Genomic DNA, 18,956 nt, shown 5'->3' with positions numbered 1-18,956 from the left:
CATCAAGGGGGTTAAATCACCAAAAATTATTTCCGGGCACGGCCACCGCTGTTGCTCACTGCTCCCCTCACCTCCCAGGGGGTGATCAAGGGTGATGGGTCAAATGCAGAGAATAATTGCGCCACACCTAGTGTGTGTGTGTGACAATCATTAGTACTTTAACTTTAATGTGGGTGGATTTTTCTTTTTAAAATGTTTTTCATCGTAGCAATATGGTTGTTAAAGTTAAGGATTTGTGTGATTTCTGATCGTTTGTGAGGGCACCAAAGAGACTTTTGTGTGACAGCAGCTTGTCGTCGATGTTTTGAATAGAAAGTTGATCCTTCGCTCCCTTGTTATGTCTGTTTTATATACAGTACTGCATAGTGTCATGACGTGGACTATGATGCAGCATGTTTTCCTGTGGTGTAAACGGACTTGACTGGACAAGGCTTGCAGGTAAATACATGATTTATTCTTACTCAAAAGCTCTACAAAAACAAAAGGCGCACACAAGGCGGAGACACAAACTTGGCGCAGGGTACAACAACTAACACTTAAACAGACTAAGGACATGAAACAAAAAAAAAAACTTACTGTGGCGTGAAAAGTCAAAAACTGTCATGACTTGGTCCTTGGGTTTTGTTTTTCCTGAAGGCAACGGAAAGTTGGCTCGGGCGAGACGGGAATGTGAGTACATATTTTATTTAATATTATCAAAAAAGAACAAACAAAAAGCGCGCACAATGGCGGAGGTACAAAACTTGGCTAATGAAAACAAAACTTGCACATAGGCAGAAACTGTGAACAATGAAACAAAAACTTACTTGGCATGGGACTGTGAACATGGCTTGAGAGGATAAAGTGTGCAGAGCATAAATGCGGTGTCGCCCCCCTGACCAACAGAAAAAGAAAAGCTTAAATAATACAGACATGATTAACGAAAACAGGTGCGTGACTCAAAACGTGAAACAGGTGCGTGACGTGACAGGTGAAAACGAATGGGTTGCAATGGAAACAAAACAAGGGAGTGAACAACCAGAAACTAAAGAGTCCAATAACTAAACAAAACAAAACATGACTAAAACAAAAACATGATCAACGCAGACATGACAAAAACAACAGAGCAATGGCGTGAGCACTATGGCATGGACAGAGTAATCATCGGGGTGTTAAGAGTAATCATCGGAGTGTCAAGATTAATCATCGGAGTGTCAAGAGTAATGTCGCCAGGCTGACTACCTGGCAACTACAGTCTCATGATTAGTGACAGGTGTGTGAGTCCAAATGAGTCAGGTGAAACAAATGAGTTGTCATGGAAACCAAAACAAACCAGGGTGCGCAAACAGGAACGAAAAGAGTCCAAAAACCAACAGAACATGATCACAGAACATGACACATAGCACTTTATATTGTGTTTAAAATGTAGAAAACCTTGACTAAAATATGGACTTTTGTCGAGGCTGAAACACATTTGTCATATTTATATTGTTTCTTATGGAGAAATTTGCTTCACTATACAACATTTTACATTTACTAACCCTGTTAAAGAACCACTTAAGTTTGTAAATCGAGGTTTGGCGGCGTGGAGATGTTGATTGGACGTTTTCTTCAAGGACTGTCAATATTTTCAAGTTCTTGGACTCTTGGCAAATTTTGGATGTCAGACACAGAAGTGATTGACAGCAATTATCCCAGCCTCTCTGTGTCAAAGAGGGACAAACGGGGGTTGATGGTGAGCCCCCATTAGCATCCGGGCCCTCAGCGCAACACTGACAGCTGACACTGACGCAGTCTCCAAGGTGAGCGGGAAGCGGAACCCCCCCAGAGTCCGAGAGCCGCGTGTTTGATGCTGTTCTGTTTCCTTTGTGGTTGCAGGCTGTTGCTTTTTCCCAATGTCGCACTTCCCTGACACATGTAGACGTCTTTGACCTTGTCACTGAACAGCACCCCCCCCCTTCACGGCCTCATTTTGTCTATTCTATTCCTTCAAGGCTACACTAAAGCAGGATTTTTAATACATCCCAACAAAGTGAAGATGAGGGTCAAGCTGTCAATAATTGGAAAAGTACCTACCAATAAATCTTTTTTTTTTACATGCTTGTAAATGGCAGGCGCCCCCTTTGAGCTGTGCTGAAAAAGCTTTGGAAGACATTCCAGCAGTAGATAGACTTGTGGGTATTCGCCGCTGGCCGACTCTCTGCAATGGTCACTCAAAGTGTTTCACGCTTGATCGCACCATCGTGAGTAGCGAACGGACCGCTGTTTTCAGAGTCCAACTGAGTTTTTTTTTCCAATACTGATGACGTAGAACACATAGCATAGTTTAGCCAAAATATCGAAATCTACACTCATGCATATAATCACGTTTCATCAAGCATATATTAACGTTTCATCAAACATATATTAATGTTGTTGCCCTAGGGCGGGGGTCGGCAACCCGCGGCTCTAGAGCCACATGCGGCTCTTTAGCGCCACCATAGTGGCTCTCTGGAGCTTTTTCGAAAATGTATGAAAAAAGATGAGGGGGAAAAAAATATATTTTTTGTGTTAATATGGTTTCTGTAGGAGGAAAAACATGACACAAACCTCCCTAATTGCTATAAAGCACACTGTTTGTATTAAACATGCTTCACTGATCGAGTATTTGGCGAGCGCCGTTTTATCCTACTAATTTTGGCGGTCCTTGAACTCACCGTAGTTTGTTTACATGTATAACTTTCTAGGACGTGTTTTATGCCACTTCTTTTTCTGTCTCATTTTGTCCACCAAACTTTTAACGTTGTGTATGAATGCACAAAGGTGAGTTTTGTTGATGTTATTGTGTGGGGTGCTAATCGGGCATATTTGGTCACTGCATGACTGCAAGCTAATCGATGCTAACATGCTATTTAGACTAGCTATATGTACATATTGCATAATTATGCCTCATTTGTAGCTATATTTGAGGTCATTTAGTTTCCTATAAGTCCTCTTAATTCAATTTATATCTCATGACACACTATCTGTATGTAATATGGCTTTTGATTTTTTTTGCGGCTCCAGACAGATTTGTTTTTGTATTTTTGGTCCAATATGGCTCTTTCAACATTTTGGGTTGCCGACCCCTGCCCTAGGGGAAACTGGGTAACACAGGGCACACTGGCAAAGCTTAACCTATTGTTACTATAACAATCTACAAGGTTAATATAGTTGGCTTCTTTTTCTTCTTCTTTTGTATTTCAAGTTATCATTACATATATGTATTGTTGCATTTGAACAATTGTATTTATGCTTATAGAGGTAATTATTGTTATTATTAATCATCAATAATGCTATTTCTATTGGTATTTGTATTGCTCCATTTGTAGTGCAATAATGTTCATTGTCATGTCTGTATTATTATTTATTTCACTAACTGCTTCTTTGCTATCACTATTACCATCATATTTGTACATATCCTATTCGATATTGTTGTTGTTGTTGTTGTTGTGTTTGCTGTTGTTATCCCCCTATTGTCCCCACAATTTCCCCCTCGGTCTTTCTTTGCTGCACCAAATAATAATATAAATCCATTTAATTAAGTCAAATACAAATAAGGCAACAAGAGAAGTATCCTGGGCAGCACGGTGGGACAGGGGTTAGTGCATGTGCCTCACAATACGAAGGTCCTGAGTAGTCCTGGGTTCAATCCCGGGATCTTTCTGTGTGGAGTTTGCATGTTCTCCCCGTGACTGTGCGTGGGTTCCCTCCGGGCACTCCGGCTTCCTCCCACCGCCAAAAACATGCACCTGGGGATAGGTTGATTGGCAACACTAAATTGGCCCTAGTGTGTGAATGTGAGTGTGAATGTTGTCTGTCTATCTGTGTTGGCCCTGCGATGAGGTGGCGACTTGTCCAGGGAGTACCCCGCCTTCCGCCCGATTGTAGCTGAGATAGGCTCCAGCGACCCCAAAAAAGGGACAAGCGTTAGAAAATGGATGGATGGATGGATGTGTGTTGCCAGTTTGCAGCTTAATCAGTGTTACACCTTGTTCATGATATCAAATGCAAAAGGAACATCCGCCAGCACTTACTGCTGACTTGTTGTTTGTCCCGCGGGCCAAGACCAGACTCTGGCATCGGCTGACAGACATCTGGCCCACAACACCAGGCGTTATTTACTTATCAACACAGAGCATGCAAATAATCATGCGGGCACATGCGTTCATTTGCTGGCCATGGCAAATATATTGAAATATATTGTCATTATGGAGGCGCACCCCCCTCCTCCTTTGCAAACATCAATTTTGATTTGAAATATGGATGAAAAATGTTCGCATTCAGTGTGTTCCTGCAACACATCTCACTTCTTCCAGTGCAGGGGTCGGCAACCCGCGGCTCCGGAGCCGCATGCGGCTCTTTGATCACTCTGATGCGGCTCAGCTGCATACTTGCCGACCCCCGATTATCCCGGGAGAATTCCGGATTTAAGTGCCTCTCGCAGAATACTCCCGGGATTAATATTCTCAGATTTTCACCCTTACAATAATAATTTGGGCATGCCATGATGGTACAGCATTTGGCGCCCTCTACAATCTGTATTTACAGCGTGCCAGCCCAGCCTCTTGTTTTATGCATCTTTTACTTGCACACGTGAGGGACAGCAAGGCATACTTGGTCAACAGCCACACAGGTTACACTGACGTTGGCCATATAAAACAACTTTAACACTCTTACTAATAATGCGCCACACTTTGAACCAAAACCAAACAAGAATGACAAACACATTTTGGGAGAACATCTGCACCATAACACAACATAAACACAACAGAACAAATACCCAGAATCCCATGCAGCCCTGACTCTTCCGGGCTACATTATACACCCCTGCTACCACCAAACCCCGCCCCCACTCCAACCCTGCTCCCCCACACATCAACACCCCCCCCCCCCCCCCACCCCCCCCCCAACTCTGTGCGTCGGTTGAGGTGGGCGGGGTTTGGTAGCGGGGAGTTAGGGCTGCATGGGATTCTGGGTATTTGTTTTGTTGTGTTTATGTTGTGTTACGGTGCAGATGTTCTCCCGAAATGTGTTTGTCATTCTTGTTTGGTGTGGGTTCACAGTGTGGCGCATTATTAGTAAGAGTGTTAAAGTTGTTTTATATGGCCACCGTCAGTATAACCTGTGTGGTTGTCATACTTGCCAACCCTCCCGGATTTTCCGGGAGACTCCCGACATTCAGCGCCTCTCCCGAAAACCTCCCGGGACAAATTTTCTCCCGAAAATCTCCCGAAATTCAGGCACACAAAATAAACAGCGTACCTGCCCAATCATGTTATGACTGTAGAATGATCGAGGGCGAGTTCTTGGTTTCTTATGTGGGTTTATTGTTAGGCAGTTTCATGAACGACCTCCCAGCGCGACAACAACACACAACAACAGCAGTCACGTTTTGTCTACCGTAAAGCAGTTTGTCTGCCGTAAACAGCAATGTTGTGACACTCTTAAACAGGACAATACTGCCTTCTAGTGCATTTGATGAAAGCACTTTTTGCGCACCACACAGCAATGCATCATCAGTGAGGGTGTTCAGCATGGTTAGAAAAATAGTGACAAATAGAACAAGGATGGACAATTCAACCCTTAACTCAACAATGAGTAGATGAGTGTTATGTGTGTGTATATGTGTAAATAAATGAACACTGAAATTCAAGTATTTCTTTTATTTATTTATATATATATATATATATATATATATATATATATATATATATATATATATATATATATATATATATATATATATATATATGAAATACTCGACTTAGTATTTATTATATATATATATGAAATACTTGACTTGGTGAATCCTAGCTGTAAATATACTCCTCCCCTCTTAACCACGCCCCCAACCACGCCCACGCCCCGCCCCCCACCCCCATCTCCCGAAATCGGAGGTCTCAAGGTTGGCAAGTATGGTGGTTGTTGACCAAGTATGCCTTGCTGTCATTTACGAGAGCAAGCAGAAGCTCCATACAACGTGTGGCTGGGCCGGCACGCTGGTTGTAGTGGGCGCTAAATGCTGCACCATCACGGCACGTTCGAGAGAATAGTCGCCCGGAAATTCATAATCTGCCGGAAAAATCGGGAGAGTTGACAAGTATGACGATGTCAAGCGCCGTTCGTTTAAAACATTTAAAACCCGCGGGCCGCACTAACATTCAATTTTCATATTAAGGTGTGGGCCGCTTGTTTGAGACCCTTGGTTTATACATAGCACAAAGCAAAAAAAAACTTTGTATGCAGTGTTATTTCATTTTAAATTTCAAAAGATTTTAGTGGCTCCCTGTCAAGACTTGGACTATGGCTTGGTTTGTTCTCCCGAGGTGCAAGTGAATTGGACCAGATGTGGCGTGAAGGTAAATACATGAGTTATTTAAACACTATAACTACAAAAAAAAGGATCAAACAAAAGGCGCGCACAGGGGCGGAGGTACAAAACTAGACTATTAACACAGAACTTGCACATTGGCAGAAACTATGAACAATTAAACAAAACTTGCAAACTATGGCATGAATAAAGAAAACTTACTTGGATAAAAAACGGCATGAAAAAGCGCAGCAAGGGTCATAAGGGTGTGTGGAGAGTATAAATGCGGGATGTCGTCAGAACGACAAACTGAAAACAATGAACTTAAATACTATAGACATGATTAACGAAAACAGGTGCGTGACTCAAAACGTGAAACAGGTGCGTGACGTGACAGGTGAAAACTAATGGGTTGCTATGGTGACAAACAAGAGTGCACAATGTCCAAACGTGGAACAGGTGAAACTGATGGGTAATCATGGAAACAAGACAAGGGAGTGAAAAGCCAGAAACTAAAGAGTCCAATAACTAAACAAAACATGACTAAAACAAAACATGATTACACAGACATGACACTCCCATTGTTTTCTTTAATTTGTGAAACTGGTCAAAATGGCTCTTTGACTGGTAAAGGTTGCCGACCCCTGTTCTAGTGCATACAGCCTTCTCGGACATAGATTGATGGCAGTGTGTTATGTGCACATGTCAGCGTGCAGCACGGACGTGTTAATGAGGTGAAAATGTCGTATGACACAACACAGCCTAAGGGGACCGGTGGCTTTCCTCTACGTGCTGCTTGGAACTGCTTGTAATATTTCGGTTTATTTTATTTTTTTGGAGTTCTTTTGTGGTCCAATTTCTGACCTTCAGTGTTCTTTGTTTGGAATTAGCATAATTTAGCTATCTTTGACGTGATGGAACAGGCAGAGGAGATGACGTCATCGTTATTATTGCGCATTATTCCCTGCAGCGTGGATGTACAGTCCGGCTGCGAGCTTGTCAGAGACTAGTGGACACGCGACCTCCCCCCAGGGCGACGTCTCCTTTAGGTCGGCGTGATTTTACCTGGCAAGGTGTTGTCTGCTCCCATTAGGCGGCCAACCAATCACGACTAATCCGGACATATTACCTCCAAGCTGCGCAGCCTGAGAGCTTTTATGACATGCTTTCACAATAGTCTCTCTCCACAATGGCAGTAATGCATCTCTGCTCTGCATATTCATTTAAGGGAGTTGTGGAGTGGCTAGTAAGTGCGTCTTTGAGGAAAAGCAATATTTCCCTTTTCATGAAGCAAACAAATTGTGTTTCCTCTTAAATAAAAAAAAAATCAAGGCGACGGCTCAGCAAAGAAATTGTTGTGGATTTTAATGTGCGTGTTTGCAGGCAGTGTTGTTTTTTTAATTCATCTGCCTGCTTTATGATGCCATCTGTTTGTTCTTCCGTTGGATTTAACTTCCATCTTATTTATCTTCTCTTCTGTGCTGAGTGCGACCAACGTCTTCCCTGCAGGAGCGCTGCATGCACATTTTTATGATATGTTTGGATCCTTACAGAATTAATTGTTACATTTGCACTTGATATAGCATGGCAGTGACGTGCAGTCATGGAAAGAAAATGTAAAAAGAAAAAAAAAAATATTAAATTGTTATATGTATCCAGTGATTATACTATAAAGTTATTTTCCATTTAACGTCACCAGTTTTAGATTATTTTTATTCAAAATCGCTGAATTTTCACATTTGCCGTTCAAATACTGAGAAGAGACGGTGCGGTGATCAGCAGCCAGTTGAGGCACGTCACTCATTTGTGCCTCACCATGGATTGCGGACTCGGCTAACTGCTGGCCTGCTGTGCAGTGAGACCGTATTGCTATATGAACTATATTATACATTTCCATAGTTTAGTTAGCTGAGGTATATAATGTACAGTGTATTTTGTCAACAACTGTATGTGTGTAACGTATTTCTTGTGCTGAGCGATCATAAAACGGCTGCAAAAGACGCACTGGCTGAGGCTCGCAGTAATCCCGCCTCCTGGTGCCGGTTAATGCACCCCCTGACGGGAGTGTTATGTCAACTAAAGCCCACACTTAAACTTTCCACGTGCAAGATTGAATCTATTTAAAAAAGTTATTTCATAAGAAGCCAAAAAGTGCAAAAACAATAATGTTCGTGTTGGAGGAGTTGTGAATGACTGCAGGGCCACAACATTAGGTACACCTGCAGACCGCAGGAGCACCGAATTCACAACTGCTCCAACACGAACATTATTGTCTTTGCACTTTTTGGCTTCTTATTAAATAACTTTTGTAACCTATTTTTATGGGCTTTCCTCTTTGTGATGTTAAGTTCCTGTTATGCGCTGTTATACAGTATATGCCTTGAGCTCTTATTTTGAAGGCGCTAAGAGCGGAAGTGATGACACGTTGGAGTGGAGCGTAGGTTTTTGAAAGAACGTAAATAAAGTGGTCCTCGTGTAAACTGGAGCCTCCGTGTTTGTTATTTTGTAGTTTCATACAGTATAGGCGACATTTATAAACCCTCGGTTACACTTTTTTAAATAGATTCAATCTTGCACGTGGAAAGTTGAAGTGAGGGCTTTAGTTGATATAACACGTCAGGGGGTTCATTAATCCAGCACAACAGCGGCGCATTGACTTCATTTATAAGTAAAAGTAAGACCATAATAAAGTTTTTTTTATTAAATGTGCTTTTTTGTGTGCTACAGTTTGTATGTGTAAAGTTAAAGTTAAGTTAAAGTAGCAATGATTGTCACACACACACTAGGTGTGGTGAAATTTGTCCTCTGCATTTGACCCATCCCCTTGTTCACCCCCTGGGAGGTGAACAAGGGGAATACTTTTTGGTGATTTAACCCCCAATTCCAACCCTTGATGCTGAGTGCCAAGCAGGGAAGAATGCTGGTATGAGCTTTTAAACATAACCCGTTAACTGCTGCCAATCAAATGGTGAATAAGATACTCTTTAGGGTTCATATGTTTGTAAATCTGACCGTGATGAAGTCAGTGCCTCACCAGCCATCAACCTCACCGGACGTCACTGTAGCATGGTATACAAAACCCAAAACCAGTGAAGTCGGCACGTTGTGTAAATGGTAGGGATGATGTTCGAAATCGGTTCTCCCGGTTGTTCGATAAGAAAAGAACCGATTACATGGACTCAAATCCCTTTTTGAGAACCGGTTCCCATTATCGAGGCCACTATAGTAAAGAAAAAGAGTTGGTTCTTTATTCGAATCCCTGGGAACGAATCCCTTCCCACGTACAGGAAATGCCCTGTGGGACCTGCAATGTCCAATGTTATGCCCATTTGATTGTAGACTTTCTATGCCACATCAATGTGGAATGCGCTTCCAACAGGTATAAAAGAAAGGGCATCTCTATCCTCCTTCAAAACCGCAATAAAAGTACACCTCCAGGCAACTTCAACCCTAAACTAACACCCTCCCCGGATTGTTAATAACCAAATGTAAACAATCAAATGTAGATACTTTTTCTTATGCCTTCTGATCTCTCTCTCTTTCTCTATGTCCACTACTTGATGTACATATCCTACCAAGTCAGACCTACACTGTTTCAATATCCATTTCTCTGTTCTCAATTGTTGATGACTGATGATAACAACCAAACCTAACCCCCCCCCCCCCCCCCCCCCCCCACACACACACACACACACACCCTGGATTGTAAATAATTCAATGTATATACCCTGATGATTATCTTGTCTGATGACTGCATTATGATGATAGTTTATATGAGAGTATATATATCTGTATCATGAATCAATTTAAGTGGACCCTGACTTAAACAAGTTGAAAAACTTATTCGGGTGTTACCATTTAGTGGTCAATTGTATGGAATATGTAATTCACTGTGCAACCTACTAATAAAAGTTTTAATCAATCAATCACAACTTGTACTGACACCTTGTGGCGATATGAAAATACTACGCGTCATTAGTTTGGGCACTTCCGGGTTGAGACAATTGAGAAATAGACAAGTTGTGTTAGCTCTTACAAGCCTTGGAAACGATAAGTCTGCAAGTAAACTGTTTAACTTGTTTATGTAACTCAATATTAAAGTGGAAAGTGGTTAAGTTTGATACTAAGATGTTTATTGAAAAACGATTTTTGTGTACTCTTTCAATGGATGTTTTGAGGACTTAAAATGGCTGCCAGTTATATATTTCCACCATCGAAATAGTTTCAACACTCAGAAGTATTTGTTTGATGATAGTACTGTATATTTGTGTGAAGCTGATATTTACATATTGTGTATTACATTTCAGTATGTTAATTGAATCACATAGCTTATACATTTGTCATTGTGTGTATTTCAGTTTGAAAAAAAAAAATAACAGTCCAGTGCAAGACAAAAGTAAAGATAGGAAAAGACAAAGTAAGATCAACAACAATAAAGAGCCTAAATGGATTAATCTGCTTTGTATTGTTTGTTAGCTGTCTGCCAAGCTGTAAAACCTCAACACGTATAGTGAGGGCAGAACAGGCAACATGCAATTATTGCCAGGCTTCGCTCTCATGTAAGGGGGGAAGAATTGTTGATTGATGACTGTGGTGTTCTTAGTGTCATAGTGTGCATAGTTAGTATGTTCCAATAGCAGCAGAAGTGCACTTTTTGGAGAGCTGTATTATTTTCAGTTTTGTGCCCAAGGGACTGATTTTATTTAACACTATATTATTATTTATACACCTATAGTGATCACAGAGACAGGTTGTTTTTGTGTTACTGTATATATTTGTTTTTCTGAAAAATCCCACTTAATATACTTTGGGTAACAACAGTCAATATTTTTATTTTTTTAGGGGGGTAACAGTCAATATTTATTTATTTATTTTATTTTTTTCTTATAAAATAAAAGTGAGTTTTTGTTAAACCAAATATTGTGTTTTTTCCATATACAACAACCTATCTGGATTCGATAAGAGAATTGATAAGGAATCAGTTCGATAAGAGGATTCGGGGGAGTGCAGACTTCCGCCAGGTCTTACAGCATCTCCTAATAGTAAAGTATCTATTTTATACAATCCTAAATCCAATTTGATGCGATTAGCCCCACAATATCATCTATTGTTTCTTATTCCATTTCTGACGTTTCCTCAAAGAGATGCTGGTGAATACATCATTTCTGGAGACGGAATAAGGGGTTCAAGGAGCACTGTGTGGGTGTGTCTTAACTCATTCTCTTTCTATGCCACATCAATGTGGAATGCGCTCCCAACAGGTATAAAAGAAAGGGCATCCCTATCCTCCTTCAAAACCGCAATAAAAGTACACCTCCAGGCAACTTCAACCCTAAACTAACACCCTCCCCGGATTGTCAATAATCAAATGTAAATAATCAAATGTAGATACTTTTTCTTATGCCTTCTGATCTCTCTCTCTCTCTCTCTATAACCACTACTTGCTGTACATATCCTACCAAGTCAGACCTACACTGTTTCAATATCCATTTCTCTGTTCTCAATTGTTGATGACTGATGATAACAATCAAACCTAACCCCCCCCCCGGATTGTAAATAATGTAAATAATTCAATGTATATACCCTGATGATTATCTTGTGTGATGACTGTATTATGATGATAGTATATATGATAGTATATATCTGTATCATGAATCAATTTAAGTGGACCCCGACTTAAACAAGTTGAAAAACTTATTCGGGTGTTACCATTTAGTGGTCAATTGTACGGAATATGTACTTCACTGTGCAACCTACTAATAAAAGTCTCAATCAATCAATCAATGTTTGTTGGTCACATGGGCATGTGTGTGTGTGTGCATTTACGTGCGAGTGGAGGAGAGGACAGGCTTGGGTGCCATATTCTTTGTTTACTGCTCTATTTTTTGCTACTTTGTTTCATCATATTTGTACCACCCGTTGGGCATCTGATTGAATTATGTTATGACATTGAGTTATTAAATCCACTTAAAATCACTTTACACTTTATGTTTCTGTGTAAAGTGTGTCATTCAAAACAAAAACATTTCCATGTCTCAAACGATCTAAAAGGGAAAGGTTGCAACAACATAAATGTACTAATATATTGATATAATGAGAGACACAGTAAAGCATGGCATGAACATTTTTGAAATGCTATGACCAAGAAAGTTCACATTCAAGCTTGTTTTTTTTTTTTACTCATACCAAATGTTAAAATAATAAATGCAAAAATTATAATTTTATTATAATATATATAATACAAAACATAGCCAGGACTTGTGATCTCGCTAGAAAGATGTCCAGGCATCGAGTAATTGTCTCCCTGCCTGCGAGAGGCAATGATGAGAGATATAGCAGATTAGTCTCGCTTAACAAGTGGCTGGCTAGCTTCTGTAGACAACAGGGACTAACGTTTATTGATAATTGGCCCTCTTTCTGGGGAAAACCAGGCTTGCTGATGAGAGACGGCCTTCACCCTAACCAGGAAGGCGCCATCATCCTGTCTAAAAACATAGACTACTGTTTAAGTCACATTTGACTAACTACACTAGAGCAAGCCTGGTCACAGGCAATTACAGAGCCTGCTAGTCCGGGTGAGGAGTCAGTTAATCAGATCATTATTCATGAGTTCTTTACGTCTCGTCTCGACTACTGTAACGTATTATTTTCGGGTCTCCCTACGTCTAGCATTAAAAGATTACAATTGGTACAAAATGCGGCTGCTAGACTTTTGACTAGAACAAGAAAGTTTGATCATATTACGCCTATACTGGCTCACCTGCACTAGCTTCCTGTGCACTTAAGATGTGACTTTAAGGTTTTACTACTTACGTATAAAATACTACACGGTCTAGCTCCGTCCTATCTTGTCGATTGTATTGTACCATATGTCCCGGCAAGAAATCTGCGTTCAAAGAACTCCGGCTTATTAGTGATTCCCAGAGCCCAAAAAAGTCTGCGGGCTATAGAGCGTTTTCTATTCGGGCTCCAGTACTCTGGAATGCCCTCCCGGTAACAATTAGAGATGCTACCTCAGTAGAAGCATTTAAGTCCCATCTTAAAACTCATTTGTATACTCTAGCCTTTAAATAGACCCCCCTTTTAGACCAGTTGATCTGCCGTTTCTTTTCTTTTCTCCTCTGTTCCCCTCTTCCTTGTGGAGGGGGGGGGCACAGGTCCGGTGGCCATGGATGAAGTGCTGGCTGTCCAGAGTCGGGACCCGGGGTGGACCGCTCGCCTGTGCATCGGCTGGGAACATCTCTGCGCTGCTGACCCGTCTCCGCTCGGGATGGTGTCCTGCTGGCCCCACTATGGACTGGACTCTTACTATTATGTTGGATCCACTATGGACTGGACTCTCACAATATTATGTCAGACCCACTCGACATCCATTGCATTCGGTCTCCCCTAGAGGGAGGGGGGGGGGGGGTTACCCACATATGCGGTCCTCTCCAAGGTTTCTCATAGTCATTCACATCGACATCCCACTGGGGTGAGTTTTTCCTTGCCCTTATGTGGGCTTTGTACCGAGGATGTCGTTGTGGCTTGTGCAGCCCTTTGAGACACTTGTGATTTAGGGCTATATAAATAAACATTGATTGATTGATTCATTGACAAAACACTCAAATCTCAAACCAGCCACGACCATTTAAATATATTAAAACAAATCTAATCAGTGCTAGGGCCCTCACAAAACAACACAATTTTACCACGTAACATGCCTTTTAAAAGAAAAAAAAACTTTTGGATAATAAATATTTTATGAAAAATAATACAGTTCAAAATAATGAAATAATAATTTTCAGAATGTACCTTGGGAGCTGACTTGTGTTGGTGTTACCTCCAGGCTGCTTCTCCTTCGTGAACCAACAGGAACTGTTATTGTTGTTTATGTTGCACACGGACATCTTTCAGTGACGGACCGGAGGTCAGAGTTGACGGAAGGTTGTGTCTGTGTGCCCAAAAAAAAAATACTCAATCATCTAATTTGTTAAGTCAGGACTAGACAAAACAAACTGAAATACGTCCAATACAGTGGCAGCTTTTTCATATTTTCATGGATAAATGTCCATTCTGGCTGCACTTTCAAGCGATGCGGACTATGCTAGCAACTTAAAGCATTAAAATATGATTTGTTTGTTTAATGTTTTTAATCACTCCTTTGATGTTATTGTTATAATTATAATTATTATTATTTGTTGATACTAATGTTGATATTATTCATGTATTCTTGATGTATTTGTGTGTCTTCTCAATTGCTGTGTGGATTGCTATTCGGAGTGTTGCGGGGCGAGGATTCGTTTGGAATTGGGATTGTTCTATAGATAGAGCATTATTTTGTTGGACTGATTAATATTCTGTGTGATTTTTGTAAATGAAAAAAAAAGAAACTGCACGTCAAAATACTTGTACGTTGGTGTACGACTATACTTAAAAAATATACATTTTCTCTCACCAACACATTCTAAAGGTTTAAATTGTTTGTCTAGCTATGATAAACAGCAGCTTTCATGGATTTCTTCACAACTTCACATATTTGCCATCTGATTCAATTATTTCATGCTGTCTTACTGCTGTGACATCCACTCATTAAATCCACTTGAAAAGCACTCTGGACGTAATGTCTGTACAAAGTGCATCGTTCAAAACGAGGAAAAAAATCCAATCCTACCTCTTAAGCGATCAAAAAGTGTGTGGTGATGTGGCTAAACATTCCAAAGCTGCAGTTGGTTGTTGTTGTCGTTATTTTTTTTTTAAGGAAATTGAGAAATTTCAAGTCAATATAACTTATGGTGTGCCATACAGTGGAAACAAAGTCAAACCGTCTACATTAGCAGGGAATTATTGAGAAAACAAAGACTTCTCTTTTTAACTCATAATGACTCTCAAATAAAACAGTCAGTGATGAAGCCAGAGGTCAAACACACACACACTTTTACCCACAGACCAGATGACACCGTGTAATTGGTTGCTTATTTATTGACAATTTAAGAGCAGATCAATTAAGGTAATGAGTCGTTTTGCTCATTTGGGAACCTGCAAGTCGTTACAATGTAAAAACATGTCATCAATAGACTTCATTCAGCTCACTTTTCGATCTGGTATTTTGCCCCGGTTTTCGTATTTTGTATTGGCACAGTGCACATAATAAACTAGTTCTTGGGTGCAATAAATTGAGTGTTTAAAGAAAGAATCCAAATGGTAGAGGTAGTAGTTTAGTTTAGTCTTTATATGAAGGGACAATGCACAGAAACATTAAGCTCAAAGACAGAAATGTTCTGCACCATCCATCCATCCATCCATTTTCTACAGCTTGTCCCTTTCGGGGTCGCGGGGGGTGCTGGAGCCCATTGGCGTTGTTAGGCCTATGAGCCCCCCTAAAATATTCTTAAGCCCCCCTAAATAATTTGGTGTTATATACAGTATATATATATATATTTTTTTACAAATACATGCCGACATATTCATTATAAAGCGGCCCGAATATGAGTTTAAATAAATCATATAACCTGTTATTATTCACTCAGTTTCCCCTCACTTCATAGCGTAAGGTTGAGAGCCCCTTTAGTGCGTCGGTATCCAATCCATTCCACTTGTTCATATAGAAAATGCCCATATCACTCAAACTCCAGTCCGCATTTTCTCTGCGACCTTGCTTGCGGTCCTGCAGGTGTACGAAGCACATTATCTTCCTTTACAATGAGTGAAGCTGCACGAAACCTTGTGTGTGCAATTGTAAATAATTTAGTTTTTAAGTTTTGTGTTTCTTGTAGAATCTATATAAAGTAATATACATTAGCCTATTGTTAAAATAATGAAAAAAATATCATTAAATATATTTGTTTTATTGTATTGTTACATTAATAGCTGTTGTATTATTATAGGATGGCTTGTTAAACATTACATAGGATTTTCAGAGGGAGGAAAAACCAAGACATTTAATATAAAATGTAAACTGAATAAATACATAAAAAGAAAAAGAAAAAAAATGGTTAAAAGCCATCGTCCCGGGGAGCATTTCATTTCATCCTGTGCATTTTTTAAAAATAATAATAATAACAATGAATCATTTCTAAGTCTTTATTAGCCGTTTGTGAAGTTTTGTGCTCGTGCGCTACGTTCGCTCACACCCTGTGCATCTCCTGGGGGCTATTCCCCCCTGTCCTTAAAAGCTAGTGACGCCCCTGCTGGAGCCTATATCAGTTGCATTCGGGCGGAAGGCGGGGTACACCCTGGACAAGTCGCCACCTCATCGCAGGGCCAACACAGATAAACAGACAACATTCACACTCACATTCACACACTCGGGCCAATTTAGTGTTGCCAATCAACCTATCCCCAGGTGCATGTTTTTGGAGGTGGGAGGAAGCCGGAGTACCCGGAGGGAACCCACGCAGTCACGGGGAGAACATGCAAACTCCATACAGAAAGATACCAAGCCCGGGATTGAACTCAGGACCTTTGTATTGTGAGGCACCCATGTGCCACTGTGCTAAAGAGTTCATTTTCATCTGCAGTCCCTGGCTACCTAAATTAAAGAGATACAAAAATCCTGCAGTAAAATGATAACAATAAAATCATACTATAGCATGTAATCAAATTAAGAAAAGTCATAAAATGCCCTTCCATTGACACATACTTATTATACAATACAACCACCCCTCCTTTACATCATAACACAAAGACAATACATGCTCTTGTTCACATCTGTCATCATTTGTAAAAACAACCATCATTTTAGCACACACACCTGACATCTTACACCAAAATGTTCTCAAGCATAAATATAATACACATTAAGTTGACATGACAATCATAGTGCCCACCTCAGTGACCGTGTGAGCAACTTTGATTGCTCCAAAGCCACTTTTTTAACTTCAATTGTGAATGAAGAGCAATCTGTTAGACTTTTCAAGTTTGTTGTGAGGTCGTTCCATTCCTTTATCGCTTTATATGAAAAGGCTGATCGTGCAAAAGAGGTTTTACATCTGGGTACGCTACACTGCCCCCTGGTGGAGGCTCATGTGTTTCTAGTTGTCACAGCAGATGTAAACTGGACAAAGTGCTTAAGTGGCACTGGTGCAGTGTTATTTAGGATTCGATGGGCCATTCGTATTGATGCTAATCTTTCAATGTTAGCAAAATATAACAATCTATGTTTTTGGAGAACTAAACAGTGATGGTAGTAAGTACACACATGTGCACAGAACTAAAGGAGGCGGAGAGATAGATACGTTTGTGACAGGAATAAAATGAAAAATAATTATAATTAGAGATGTCCGTTAATGGCTTTTTTGCCGATATCCCGATATTGTCCAACTCTTAAAACCTATTCCGATATATACAGTCGTGGAATTAACACATTATTATGCCTAATTTTGTTGTGATGTCCGCTGGATGCATTAAACAATGTTTTCCAAAATAAATCAACTCAAGTTGTGGAAAAAAATGCCAACATGGCACTGCCATATTTATTATTGAAGTCACAACGTGCATTATTTTTTTTAACATGCCTCAAAACAGCAGCTTGGAATTTGGGACATGCTCTCCCTGAGAGAGCATGAGGAGGTTGAGGTGGGCGGGGTTAAGGTGTGGTTAGGTGGTAGCGGGGGGGTGTATATTGTAGCGTCCCGGAAGGGGTTCTGGGTATTTGTTCTTTTGTGTTTATGTTGTGTTACGGTGCGGATGTTCTCCCGAAATGTGTTTGTCGTTCTTGTTTGGTGTGGGTTCACATTGTGGCGCATATTTGTAACAGTGTTAAAGTTGTTTATAAGGCCACCCTCAGTGTGACCTGTATGGCTGTTGACCTTGAATCAACACAATTCATATTTTTTCGGAAGCTCATCTCGTATTTGACTTTGTTTGTAGGATTAGGAGCAATAAGTGTTCAACTTCAGCCAAAACAGTTTTTTGTAACAGTGTTAAAGTTGTTTATACGGCCACCCTCAGTGTGACCTGTATGGCTGTTGACCAAGTATGGATTGCATTCACTTGTGTGTGTGAAAAGCCGTAGATATTATGTGATTGGGCCGGCACGCAAATGCAGTGCTTTTAAGGCACGCCCCCAATATTGTTGTCTGGGTGGAAATCGGGAGAAATTCGGGAGAATGGTTGCCCCGGGTGATTTTCAGGAGGGGCACTGAAATTTGGGAGTCTCCCGGGAAAATCGGGAAGGTTGGCAGGTATGACTGGGAGACGCAACTGCTCTGTATTTCTCCTTATGTCCGTGTACCACTCCGTACAGCGATGTTTTAAAAAGTCATACATTTTACTTCTTGAAACCGATACCGATAAATTCCGATATTACATTTTAAAGCATTTATCGGCTGATAATATCGGCAGTCTGATATTATCGGACATCTCTAATAATAATAATGATACAGCTGACATAGGCTCCAGCACCCCCGCAACCCCGAACGGGACAAGCGGTAGAAAATGGATGGATGAATAGATAATATAAATATAGGAAGCATGAAATCTTTGGATTCGCTGTAACTACAGTAGAAATGAGGAATGTTTTATGGCATTCTGTGTGAGATGTTATTTCTCCTGTTGCTGTAATAAAAACTAAGTGCAGGTCGCAGTGTTATAATGAGCAAAAGTTTGGACGGACGTGCAAAAAGTGCTCACTGCAGCCACTAAATACGAGCTGAATCATCTTTTT

General features: G+C 40.5%; 1 long non-coding RNA gene across 1 annotated transcript in view; it reads right to left on the bottom strand.

The window, feature by feature from the left end:
• LOC133609489 (uncharacterized) overlaps nt 1-18,956 on the bottom strand; it is a 70,214-nt gene that overhangs the window by 33,434 nt on the left and 17,824 nt on the right. The window contains exon 2 of the long non-coding RNA XR_009815720.1: nt 14,105-14,243. This is a non-coding gene — a long non-coding RNA (uncharacterized lncRNA). The remainder of the gene's footprint in view (nt 1-14,104; nt 14,244-18,956) is intronic.

The sequence above is a fragment of the Nerophis lumbriciformis genome, linkage group LG07, assembly GCF_033978685.3.
Source record: "Nerophis lumbriciformis linkage group LG07, RoL_Nlum_v2.1, whole genome shotgun sequence".
Lineage (NCBI taxonomy): Eukaryota > Metazoa > Chordata > Actinopteri > Syngnathiformes > Syngnathidae > Nerophis > Nerophis lumbriciformis.
Note: the sequence above shows the minus strand (reverse complement) of the source record. Positions and strands in the feature narration are given on the sequence as shown.